The 13,252-nt window shown below is 35.6% G+C and overlaps 1 non-coding gene across 1 annotated transcript; it reads left to right on the top strand.

The window, feature by feature from the left end:
- Positions 1-1,076: 1,076 nt before the first annotated feature.
- Positions 1,077-1,183, top strand: LOC141663440 (small nucleolar RNA R71). The gene has a single exon (XR_012551511.1). It is a non-coding gene; the product is annotated as a small nucleolar RNA R71 (small nucleolar RNA).
- Positions 1,184-13,252: the final 12,069 nt, after the last annotated feature.

Raw genomic sequence — 13,252 nt, 5'->3', positions numbered from 1 at the left:
CTAGGCATCTGTTCAAGAGCTTCAGCGAAAGGTATGTTGATATGAAGTTTCTTGAACACCTCCAAAAACTTCTCAAACTGCTTATCTAGTTTTTTCTTCTGCAGCCTCTTAGGAAAAGGAGGTGAAGGATACATTTATTTCTCCCATGTATTACCCTCAGGAGGAGTGTGTTCCACAGTAGTCTTCCCTGGTTCCACCTCTGCTTCCTTCTGCACATCTTCTTCAGCCAACACTTCAGATTCTGGAACTTGAGATTTTTCAGGGCTTGTAACCTTTCTAGACCTCAATGTAATTGCCTTAACCTGCTCTTCTGCTTCTTACTTGCTTGGAACTTCTGTATCACTAGAAAGCATTTCTGGTAGTCGATTCAATAAAGAATTAGCAATTTGTCCTATCTGGTTCTCCAGAATCTTGATAGAAACAACCTGGCTTTGATATATAAGAGCCTGGTTTTTGCACATAAGCCTCAACTCCTCCAATTCAGATTTTTCATTCAAAGATTGACCTGCATCATGAGTTTGTTGTTGAAGTTGGAGTTGTTGTTTTGGTGCAAATTGTTGCTGAAAACTAGGAGGGTTGAATTGTTTTGCTCCAAACTGCTGGAATGGATGTTGTATCGTATTCTGATTATTGTTCCATTTGAAGTTAGGATGATTCCAGTTGTCAGGATGATAAGTGTCTGGAATTGGTTGCTGCGATCTCTAAAAGTTGCTCATAAACTGAGCTGATTTACTAGATATAGCGCATTGCTCCGTCGTATGCGAACTTGCACAAAGCTCACGAACACTCGTCCTCTGATAACTCCATAGTTAGCGAGCAAATCAATCTCCATGGACAACGCCTTTAGTTGAGCAGTGATAGCTGTAGCTGTATCCACTTCTAGAATTCATGCTGCCTTGCTCTGTGGCAATCTCTGGGGTGGATACTAATATTCATTAGCAGCCATCAGTTCAATTAGATCATAAGCTTCCTCATAGCTCTTTGCCCATAATGCTCCACCTGACGCTGCGTCGAGCATGGGTCTTGACTGTGCTCCCCACCCATTATAAAAGCAATTGATAATCATACAATCAGGCATGCCATGATGAGGAAACTTCCTAAGCATCTCCTTGTAGCGCTCCCAAGTTTCACATAGAGATTCTCCCGATTGCTACGCAAATTGAGTAAGAGCATTTCTGATTGCAGCTGTCTTCGCCATATGGAAGAATTTAGTAAGAAACTTCTGAGCAAGATCCTCCCAAGTAGTAATCGAACCAGCTGGTAGAGAGTGTAACCAGTTCTTAGCTTTGTCCTTCAGAGAGAATGGGAATAGTCTCAGCTTCACAGCATCTTCAGAAACACCGTTAAACTTAAAGGTGTCGCAGATCTCAATGAAATCCCTAATGTGCATATTTGGATCTTCCGTTGGAGAACCCCAAACTGAACTGAGTTCTGCACCATCCGAATTATGCCAGGCTTAATCTCAAAGGTATTAGCTTTGATAGCTGGCCTGACAATGCTATATCATCCGTGCTGTTGGATCTCCCATTGTAATGAGTACCTGAAACACAACAAGTAAACCGTGAAAGTAAAAAAATCTGAGTCAGTGAACTTTAACGGCCACTGATAATAAGCACATAAACTAAAAATTATAATCAAGTCCCCGGCAACGGCACCAAAAACTTGTTAGGGCGAAAACACACGCTAAAATTCACGGAAGTATACGCGTTCGCAAGTAGTATAAGATATAAATCAGATTCGTTCCCATACAGACTGGTTTAGGTTAAGTTTAATTTATGCACCTATGCAATAATGTATGGTAATCGCTCAATGCTAAGACAAATAACAAATTAAGTTTTTCTTAGGCCTCAATGATACTATAGAAGGGGGTTGAATATAGTATCTATAATCAATTCGATTATGAACACAAGTATGTAATAGAAAACAAGTTTATTCAATATATCAAACTCTGTTACAGTAGGTTAATCTACTCTCTCAGTGATGTATGATATCACTAAGAGCTGCTAGGGTTACAATGAATAATATTCTCATGAATGATAACACTTATAGTGTAAACCCTAAGCTGTGTTTATATAGTACACAGTTACAAGATATCTTTTAATTGATATGAAATATATCTCTTCCTAAAATACATCAATCAAATATTATCTTCTGTAGTCCTTTAGCTGTGCAACTCTTCATGCATATCTTTATTTGTTTAATCAAGATCCTCTCCTGTAAATCAGCCGCTTTTCATCCATGAAGTGTATCCACACTTAAGTTCTGATATAAGTTCTGACTCCTTAAGTTCTGATAACTTCCCGTCTTCAGTAAGTTCTGATTTCCAGTTAAGTTCTGATATTCTGATAATAAGTTCTGAAACTAAACAAATCAGATTAGACATGACATCACAAATATATCTAACAATCTTCCGCAACTTATAAATTATGAAAAATATACAAGTTAATAGATTTGATGATGTCAAAAACATTTAACTCTGGGATGTGAAGAGTCTTTATTGTAATGTAAGCATCTTCCTTTCAGAATTATTTCTACCTTAGCAGAATTCTTCCTCATAGGAATTTCTCTTTCATCATCTTCAACTATCTTTGGAATAAATTCTGCAACCCTTGATCCAGAGATTCTGGCTTTATCCCTTATGGTCTTCATCAATAAATTTGACCATCTTCTGGTAACCTCATACTTTATCTCCAAAAGATAATGAATGAATTGAAGTTATTTAAGAGATTTGTTCATCACATCTGATTCTGACATTCTGTATGTTCTTCCATCTTTAAGAAATAGAATCAGCTTTTCCTTGACTTTACTCTTATCATGAGTATCCAGTACCACTTGAGCAGATAAAACCTTGTCAAGGTGTTTCTCTATAACTTCCTCAAGTGGTTTGTCAGTTAAAAAAAATGGATCTTTGATAGTTACTTCAACTTCTATTTTGATCTTGGCTTCGTTTGATCCTAACCCAGATCTGTCTCTTGCTTCTCTGGCATTCAATCCAACAGTCATGAAATCAGATAGCAATTGACTTTTCTTAGGATCTTATGGTTTAACATTTTTCCATAAGAGTTTTTTCCTATCAGCAATTGTCATTTTGTTCAAATCAACTTGAGATTTGTTAGAGGTTGATGTCTTGATGACTTGTTCAGGATTTGCAGATTCTTCTGTAGCTTGCTGTTCTGAAATATCTTCACTCTGAACAACTTCAGCTATGTCAGAGGTTGTCTTAGATTCTTCTGTCATCTTCTTTCTCTTCAGAGTTTCAACAGTTTCATCTTCAGCAGCTGTATCATCAAAGAATTGAACCAGCTTGCACACAGGATCCATCATAATTTGAGGAATCTTCATTTTTTGCTTCTTGACTGTCTCCCCACTTTTCCTTTTCCCTTGTCTTTGGGATCAGTAATAGTTTGAGATCTAGTCCTTGATGTAGGAATCTCTGTGGCAGATCTTTCTTTTATCACTATACCTTTTCTTCTTAGGTCTTGGAGGTTTCTTTGCATTAGAATCTTTAGATTTAGGATTTGTCTTCTCAGCAGCAAATCTAGCTTCTTCCTCCTTTAGAGTCTCTGAATCCAGTCCAGGAATATGCTTGAGAAACAATCTTTTAGCAATTTCTTCATCAAGAGTCTGAACCTTTGGATCCTTATAGTAGACAGTAGTCTCCCTTCTCTTAAGCTTCAGAGTTTATAAAAACTTCTGAGAGTCTTGACTTCCAGACTGAATCAAAATATCAGAACTTGATATCAGAGTTTGAGCATTCACAGCTTCAGAACTTGTATTCTTCTGTGTAGAAAATTTTCTAGAATCATAAATTAGTTTCAGCGAAGAAACTTTGCTGCTTTGCTTGCCTTGACTTTGACCTTTGCCCTTGCAAGGGTTTCCCTGGTCATCTTCAGAATCATCCTTTCTCTTCAGTGTTTGGCTTGGTGAGCATTTGGACTTAACTACCTTCTCCCCCTTTTTGGCATCATCTGACAGGAGTAGAGAAAGAAGGATTTCATTGAGCTGTGTTTGTTGAGAGGCTTGATTCTGCAGGACCTCATCCAGTTGGGCCTGCTGCTTTTCTTGAACAAGCTCAATAGCCTCCACTTTTTCTTGAATTGGTATGATAAACCTATTCTTGTCTAGTTTGAGCATCAGGTCTAGCTTATCGGCTGCTTCCTGAAGTTTATCAACCTTTTCATGAGTCTTGGAGTGCAGACCTTGAAGATTTTTAGTACTGAGAGTAGTGACTTTTTAGTTGGTGCTTAAAATCAGAACTTGTCAGCAACTCATCAGCTTTTGAAGTATGTTCTGAAGAACATGTGATCCGGCAATGAAGTCAGGTTCATTCCACTTCTTTGTCCACTCAACTCCTATGAAATTTTTCTCCCATGGAATAGGAGCATTTACTGGAGCACTTGTTGGAGCACTATCTCCAGAATCTGATAAAATCTCATCATTTTCTGATAACACCAGAGTGTGTGTTACTAAAGGAGATTATGGAGCTTCTGTTTCCAAATTCTGATCTTCAGGTTCCAAATTCAGAATTGGTGTAGTAGGAATTTCAGCCTGTAGAATTGGTGAAACAGGAGATATTGGCTGTTTTGCTGGTGGAGCTTCCAAATAGAGAACATAAGGTATATTCAACCTGTGAATGTCAATTTCAGGACTTAACCCTGAATCTTCAACTGGATCAGTTTCTTTGAATGGAGAGATATGAGGTGTGATCACTGTGTCTTGAACAGTGTCTTTAGGTTGAGGTGTAGTTGTCAAAGCTTCAATGACTGTAGGTTCTGATGAGATCAGAGATTCCTGATCCCCTTCCTCAGCATCTTCAGTATCCTCATATTGAATTTGTGCAATATACACACCTGCTCTAGTATTCCTTGATCTTCTAGATGGAGGAATGACTTTATCTGTATCAGAACTTGAAGGTCTTTTCCTTTTCAAAATTCCAGAACCCTCAGCTTCATTCTCTTTCTGAAGAGTTGACTCTTCAGCTTCTAATGTCACAGGTTCTGATGCAGGAACCTGGACTTGTTCATCCTCATCAGATTCATCTCTCAGAATCATCCTTCTTCTTCTCCTTGGTGGAGATTTAGGCACAGAGATAGTTCTTTTAGTTTTGGGCCTAGAGGATGTGTCAGATTTTACAATTGGCACCATTTGTGAAGTACCAGAGGTTGGTTTGGTTTTGGATTTGAGAGGTGAGGTTCTGATAGTAGGTGATGATGGTTGTGGTTGAGAGGATTGTGCTGGTTGATAGTAGGTTCTGATAGTAGGCTGTGGTTGAATATTGGAAGGCTGGGTTGATGGAGGTTGAGAAGTAGTAGGTTGTGTAGGTGCAACATCAGGATATATGGTTGTGTATGTTTGAGGATCAGAATTTACTAAGAACTGTTTTACAGATTGAGGAATTTGAAGGGGTCTCAGTATATCCTTCTTATTATCAGTAGATAACAAGTCTGTGAAGGCCCTTTTATGAAGTTTAAAAGGTTGAATCAAGTCACTAAAGGCTTGGGGCTTATCAGAACAACAAAAACTATAAATAAGCTGACAGAACCTAGCAAAGTAAACAGTATTTGGGTCCTCATTCAACATATCTCCAATAAAACCCAAAATAGCAGTAGCATAATCAAAATGAGTTTGATTAAGAAGTGCATACCCTATTTGCTGACTCAGAATTGGAATAGCATCAAAGTTTGAGCATTTGTTGGCAAAGGCTCTGATGATGCAATCGAAAAAGAAGCTCTACTCCCTTGTGATGTATGGCCTCTTCAGTTGTCCCACCTTAGACAGACTTTTTTCATAGCCAATATTGGCCATCATACTCTGTAGAAGTGGATCCTCAATCAGAGCATTGAAAGTACAAGTTTCTGGCAAATGCAGAGCTTATCGAACAGTAGACATGGTGTAATATCCGGGACATGACGTGTAATTACTTTTATCAATAAATGATTATTATGTGATTATTACGTGAATTTTTGGTGAATTATTTGATGGTTAGTGATATTATTTGAATGTTCATATGTAGTAAAGTCTAGGTATGTTAATTTTATTATGTCCAGAATAAAATATAGTTAATTAAGGTATTTTTCTGGTAATTTTTGGAGTATTATATGATTTTATATTAATTTATGAATTTATTAATTATTTTCTGAATAATTACAAAATTATTTCAAAAAGCCGGGAATCGTCCAACCTCAGCCGTTTTTACAACCCGAAACTCTTCCGAAAACTCCTTCCTAACCTAATCTGGTAATTCCGGACATTTTCCATGTTTTGACTTTTTCGATCCGGATCACGGTTTGACCCGTGCGCGGTCCGGCGCGATATTTTCGATACGCTAACCCTTTTCGATAACATTATCTTCGTATAAATCGTTTTATAAAATCCCGGTTCTGATAATTATCCAAAATAGGATAACGTTTATCCAGAACAGGATAGTGCTTATCAAAAACAGGATAGTGGTTATCCAGAACAGGATAGTGTTTATCCAAAACCAGATAATGTTTATCCAAACCTATCGTATTTATAGTTACTTAGCGGAAAAGAAACATATTTGTTGATCCAACACGATCAAGAACGTACTAATATTCTGTAAATATAAATAGCCCTTTCTTATTTCATTTTCACGCGTAAAATCATAATCAGACATGAAAATCCCTGAAAACCAGAGAAAACCTTATTAAAATACCATATTCTTAAAAAACAATCGCACAAACGAAGGCGTTATCGAACTCCGATTCGGGCATGCAGTATATCAAAACGAAGCTCTCAAAATCTTCTTTCTGATTCAGTCATCTGTTTTTGCCCAGAAATCAAGGTATTTTTCTGTTTTAATTATTTAAATTCGAATTAATTATGGATTAAATTAGGAATATTTGTTCTTGATATTTTTGATATGATTTGATGGCATAATCATGTAGATCTTTTCTTCCTGGTCATTTTGCTATATTATATGTCAAAAACCGAGTTCAATAACATGCTTAAAATGATGTTTAATTCTCTGATTGAAGAACTAGGGTTTACGTTCTTGATGTTCTTGATTGAAAATTAGGCGTTTCTTTATTAGGGGTTATTAGTCGATTCCGATGATTGGATTATGTTCCTTGCTTGATTTGGAATCGATTCATGTATATTTATGCAACACACGATTCCTGGATAACCCGTAATTGAGCTCGCCAGTTTTTAATCGAGCTCGCCGGAATTTTGTTTGTTTCCGCCGGAAAACACTGTCCAGGGGTTGTAAACCCGAACTAAACCCGCCCCTGAGTTGTTGCTGTGTTGAGTGATCGATTGGAACATAGAATCAAATCAAACGGTTCCGTATTTACCTGAATTAGCCTCGCCGGATTATTTTCCGACCGCCTTGTTCTTCAAAACCCAGGTGACCCATTCGGGTCAATTTTGACCCGGGGTTTGACCCGGTTTTGATTCATTTTGTTGCAGAAAATTTCTGAAATGCTGTTTTTGCAGTTTAGCCCTCAAGTTTTCTGTGTTTTTGCAAAATCAGACTCCTGTTTTAATAATTTACAAAAATTATATTCTCTTTTTACAAATTATTTTCAGAAAATGTTTTTGTTTATTTAAAAATCCAAAAATCAATATTTTCAATTCTGAAAATTATTTTTGTTCTAAAATAAATCATAATTATTTAATTAATTAATTTTAGTTGATAATTAATTATTTAATTAGTCAATTAATTTAAATATTAATTGATTAATTAATTTAATTTGTTATTAATTAATTTTAATTGATTATTTAATTAGATTTAATTATTTAAAATTGATTTAAAAATTATGAAAATTGTTTTGAGCTTTAAAATATTATTTTAAATTATTTTCAAGGCTCGATAATTATTATAAAAATATTTTAAAGTTGAATTCGGGTGTTCGAACCCTATTATTTAATTATAAAATGATTAAGAGGCTCGTTTTAATTTCGAAAAATATTCAAAAATTCGTATTAAATACTTGGAAAATTATTTTGACCCCGGATCTTCTTTGAAAAATTATTTGGATTGAATATCTTACGTGCTATGTGTTATATGTGACCTGATTGCTGTATAAAATGATTGGTCATGCATTGTTTGACTGTTTCTGCTGTAACTTTTAATCTGTACGTCAGATTTGGGTGAAACGAAGGGTAGATAGAAGCTTGTATCGAATAGAATGAGTTGAGAAATAGTGTTGATGAGTATATGTGATGTCTAATAGAGGAAGAGAGACGTTGGAAAAGGAAAGCAAGTGGTTAGTGAGTGGGAACCAATTGACAAGTGTTAGTGAAGTGAAAGTGAATTGATAAGACAAGTGTCCCTGAACTTTCTTGTAATATACTTGTGAATACTTTTGAACTTCTTTCCTTATCTTCCCAGTAATTCCTATTCTATATTGCAAATACTTTGAAGTACTTAACCCTAAACCCTGATTCTCATTGATCTTGAGCCGTGAGCCTAATTTCTTGTAAACCCTTGATTATTGAATTCTTGGATACGAACCCCACATATCCGATACTACTCCACAAATACATATCTACCACATACTGATCTTTGATACGAGATTTTTTATCTGATAAACCTTTATGCCTCGTATTATAGAAGACCATTCCTTGTAACCTTTGCACCTTTGGTCTTCTACACTTTGATTCTTTTCTTGAATTAAAAGCCAAGCTTCTTGTTGACCTTGTTATACCTTTCTGGTGTTGTGAAGCACCTTATGCTTCAAGATAAATGTTATTTATGATTTAGTTTATTGAATTACATCACTTATCATGTTATTACTTTGGAATTGGATTGTTTTTAAATATGGAACAGATTCGTGGTCAGACCAGATTCGTGGTCGTATTAGGCCAATATGTGCCTTGGATCCAGTATATAGAGCAAAGCTGGGAGCCTTGCTCGGGGTTAGTGCGTGACTGATCAGCAGCCTAACCTTGGTTTTTAAAATAAAAGTGAATATCCAATTCTAATCATTGTTTATTAGGAAACTTGATTCCCTATATCATTTCAATTGATCATTATTAAATCTCAGTGCTGTTATTGTGACTTGTTGAGCTAGTTAGCTCACTCTTGCGAATATGTTTATGATCTTTTCCAGTTAAAAAGGAATTTGGTGATGGCGAGGATCCCCAGTCGAGTGTGCCAGCTAGGTTTACAGGTTGATGTGGAATAAGCTAGCGGAAGTTATGTGGCTTAGTGTGTGCTAGAAGTTTGTAATAAAGGTTGACTTCAAATGTAAGATAAATAAATTTGGGATTTGGTACGTTTATAATAAATAAGGTTGTGGCTTGTGGACATACTTTAAACTGTTGCAATCCTTGATTGTGGTAAGTAGGGTCATTGCATATATTTATATATTTATAAACAGGTTTAAATATGGTGTGTGCATGTGTTGTGGGCCCCAAACTTCTGACCCGGGTTTGGAGGGCGTCAGAGGTTTGGTATCAGAGCTAAGGTTTAAAGTCACTGTCACAAGCCTAGATTTTCAGGAATGGGTAGAGGGTTAAGATTAGTATTATAAATAGAAAAATAGAACATCAAGAGGTTGAGTGTGATTAAATAGTAGGTTTTAGTGTGATCCATGATGAGATTCGAGATCCTTATCTAGCGACGCGATTTTCAGATAGCGGCAATGTCCGATTCTTTGATTTCGGCACCATCTGATCACTCGGAGCCGTCAGTTGGAGGACCGTCAGCTGATCCACACCTTGCTCATCCACTAGTTTTATCCATGTCACATTCTGTTGCGGCGATTGCACCTTTTTAAGTTCTTATCTCATCCCTTGATATGAGACTACCTATTCGAAAGTCCCCCACATGTTGATTCTGGTTCCACCGGATATTTAACTGTGGATGCATCTTTTCTGTCTCCCCTACACCTTATTTTATACCATCAGTTTCAAAAACCCGTCTTATAAAGTAATAACACCTATGAGGATGAATTTGAGAGCTATAGCATATGATGAATATACGAGATATTAAGAAGGGTAAGAAGAAACCTAGAGAGAAAATTTAGTTATTCCGAATGATAACTGCTACCAGGCTATATGGAGCTGCTAATGAGTATGCCACCCATGATTATCCTGTGAAGTGAGCTAGATGGATTTCTAAAGAAATTTGAGAGGATTGGAGATTGAGAGTTTTCTTAGAATTAGATGATGTTATGACTAAGCATGATATGTGTAGAAGTAATGTGACCGACCTTGTGTTATAAAATAAATCTGATGATCGCTGAATAAATTTATTATACTTAGTAATCATAAGAGATGATGATGGGAATATTACCAGTATGGAAGACCAGAAGTGAAGTTATGAATAAGATAGTATGCAATAGTAATTGGAGTTTTTGTCGATCAATGAAGGTAAAATGGACCCAATAAGGGATAGAAGGTATATGGAAATGAATGGGTTGTTACCTGAGTGTTTCCCTAATTTGATACTTGGTAGTGAAGGATGACAACCAACTCATATAGTAATGACAATCAGGTGTATAATTTTCAAACTTTTAAACAGTTTTTAAAAAGAGATTTTTATAACAATATTTTTCTAAAAGTCCTTGGAACACAACAAATTTTAAAACTTGGTTGTCAAACTACTACTTGAGTTATCGGTTGTCATAAGATTCAGATTATCCAGGAGAATACGTGTCCTATAAGTTAGTATGGTTCATTTAGAAGGCTAAGTGGACCCACTATTATGGAGAAGATTTGATTATTCCTAGCAGAAGAGTGCACATATTGTTCGATAAGTTTAACAACAGGACCAATATACGGAGAAGCTGTCTATTCAAGTTCTGAGATGATTAGAGTTCGAAGAATATGTCGATTCACGAGAAGCCGAGTACGAGCAAAGAAGATTAAGAGAATCTCCAGACTTTCTAAAGGAAGAATGTTATTAGCAAGGAAGTGGATATGTTCCGTAGTGTAAGCGGAAATTTGGAAGTTGTGATTGTAAATCTCGTAAAGAATGCAAATAAGGTCAAATTATAGGAATATTGAACATGGAAGTATGACGCTAACGATACAAGACCTAATAAAAGGGGAAATTATCTTAATAATCGATTTAAGAAAGCCTTTCTCAAAACTTTTTAAAGTTGATATATGACTCAGAATGAGACCTATCGGTTGGACAAGCGTTGAAACTGTAAACAGAGGTAATGTGGATGACGACCAATGATATCATTTTTCTATAAAACCATATATATTCTTATGAATCTTGAATAAAGTATGAACCTCTTTCATGATCAGCTCTATAAGGTGACCTGAAAATTGTTGAATCCCTTTCAAATCATTCCTCCTTCAAAATATTGCTTTCTGATTGAGACAAGCAGTGTTATGGTGTGACGCTTTATCGAAATAACAAAGAGTCTGGTGGGAAGCCACCTAATCATGTGCTGTATGCCATATAGTATGAAAGACTGGCCATCTTGAGTACAAATATGGTTGTCTCAATCATATCTAAATCATCATTCATTCTTTCTTCTTCAATATTGATTTCTTGATTTATTTCTTGATTTATGAATCCTTTCGATTGTTTTCTTGTACTATTATCCCTTACAAAAAGTTTCCAATCAGAATCATATACACAAATTCCTTCTTGCGTAAGGTCTATTCCTTGAATATTTTAAAAAGAAGTGAAATAGAACCGTGTAGCCGATGAAGTTATATGATAAGTGTGGATAGTTTCAAGCCGATAAATGGTGGACATTTGCATGTAGAGAAGAACCCTTATACCAACAACGTGGTTGTTACGAGGACATCGAATCAGAGGCAGAAATCTGTATACATGATACATTGCAAATATGAGATGTGGGCGTGACTTGAAGTAGTTAGCGAACCGTATGAGAAAATTAAATAGAGGAATAAGAAAGTAAAGTTGTGTATATTGGATAAGGCAAATGATTGATTAGACAGCAGAAGCGATTGAAGAAATTCTTAATAATAACCAGATAATCGATTAATATATTGTAACGATGAAGAGATGGTAATTCAACTGTAAGGATTTTTAAGAAGTGATGCTTTTAAGCCAAAGGAATTCATTCACAAGATTGTGAGAATATTAGTTGAGACCATGTGTTGGTTATTAGAAGTTGAACGAGTTAACTAATAAGAACGAGTATTGTCGAGGATAGACGAATTTTTAGAGCGAGAGCTTGAAAAGAGACATGAACCGGAAGAAATTTTAGAATAATTTGTAATAGTACTCAGTAGTGACATTCATTTATAATCAAAGGATATGAGAAAGGATATGATATAATAAGAATTGTTCGCTATAATCTTAAGTTAAACTAAAATATGAGTTGTACTGGCTAGTATTATATGTGATGGTGAAATGGTGAGTTTAAAAGATGGAAGTTGATTGGTCTACTTGCGAGTTGATGGATTGATTGTTGGTGTCGGCTTGACTCCGGCTGGTAGTCAATAATATAAAGGAAATGCTGCCCAAAATTTTAGAAAATACCATACTTTTAACGATAGAAAGTATACTTCCGTGTGTTATCAATATTCATGTTAATACTCCAAATGATTGTGATCTCGGTTCTTGAAAGAGGTTGTCACAGCCAATCTGACTATATATAATTGGTCTTTGATTTAATTTAGCTAGTCATCACTTGGTGCAATTGATCAATTAAATGAGTTAATTGGTTAATTTTACCAATTAATGGCCAGTTAGATGGAAATCGATTCCAATTAGATTAAGTCAAATTTTGATGTGACTTTCAAATCTGAAATCAAAGCAATGATGAATTTGGGGGAGGTAAGGACACCAGTAGAGTTCGGAAGTTGCTGCAAGCGTGCAAGGCTTTAGTTGGATGAGTATGCCCTTAGTAATAAATAAGAGAGATAGAAAGTTATTTGTATGGATAGGAGAGAAGGATGTTTTTAGGAATGAAAAATTTAAAATAGAGCAAAGAGCAAAGAGAAGGAAGGAAGGAAAGGAAGAAGGGAGATGGAATCAAGAAGAGGTTTGTACCTACACCAATATGGATTTTATTAACCCATCAAAAAGATTCTATCATCTACAATAAAGTTTTATCAAAGGGTGTCTTGTTTGTTTTGATAATCATACAATAAATGATTTATCAAGTATTTCTGTTTGAATAAAAGGTGAGCTACAGTTTTAGTTCAGTTTCTGATTGATATTGATACTTAGGCTGTTGTTAAATATCAAAAGTGGTATTAATATAGATGATTGATGTTTACTTCAGTATGGGATGTTGTGAGCATCAAAGTTCGTATTAATATCTAATTTGATATGACATCAAAATAAGTA

Source organism: Apium graveolens, chromosome 5 (genome assembly GCF_009905375.1).
Source record: "Apium graveolens cultivar Ventura chromosome 5, ASM990537v1, whole genome shotgun sequence".
NCBI classification, from domain to species: domain Eukaryota; kingdom Viridiplantae; phylum Streptophyta; class Magnoliopsida; order Apiales; family Apiaceae; genus Apium; species Apium graveolens.
Note: the sequence above shows the minus strand (reverse complement) of the source record. Positions and strands in the feature narration are given on the sequence as shown.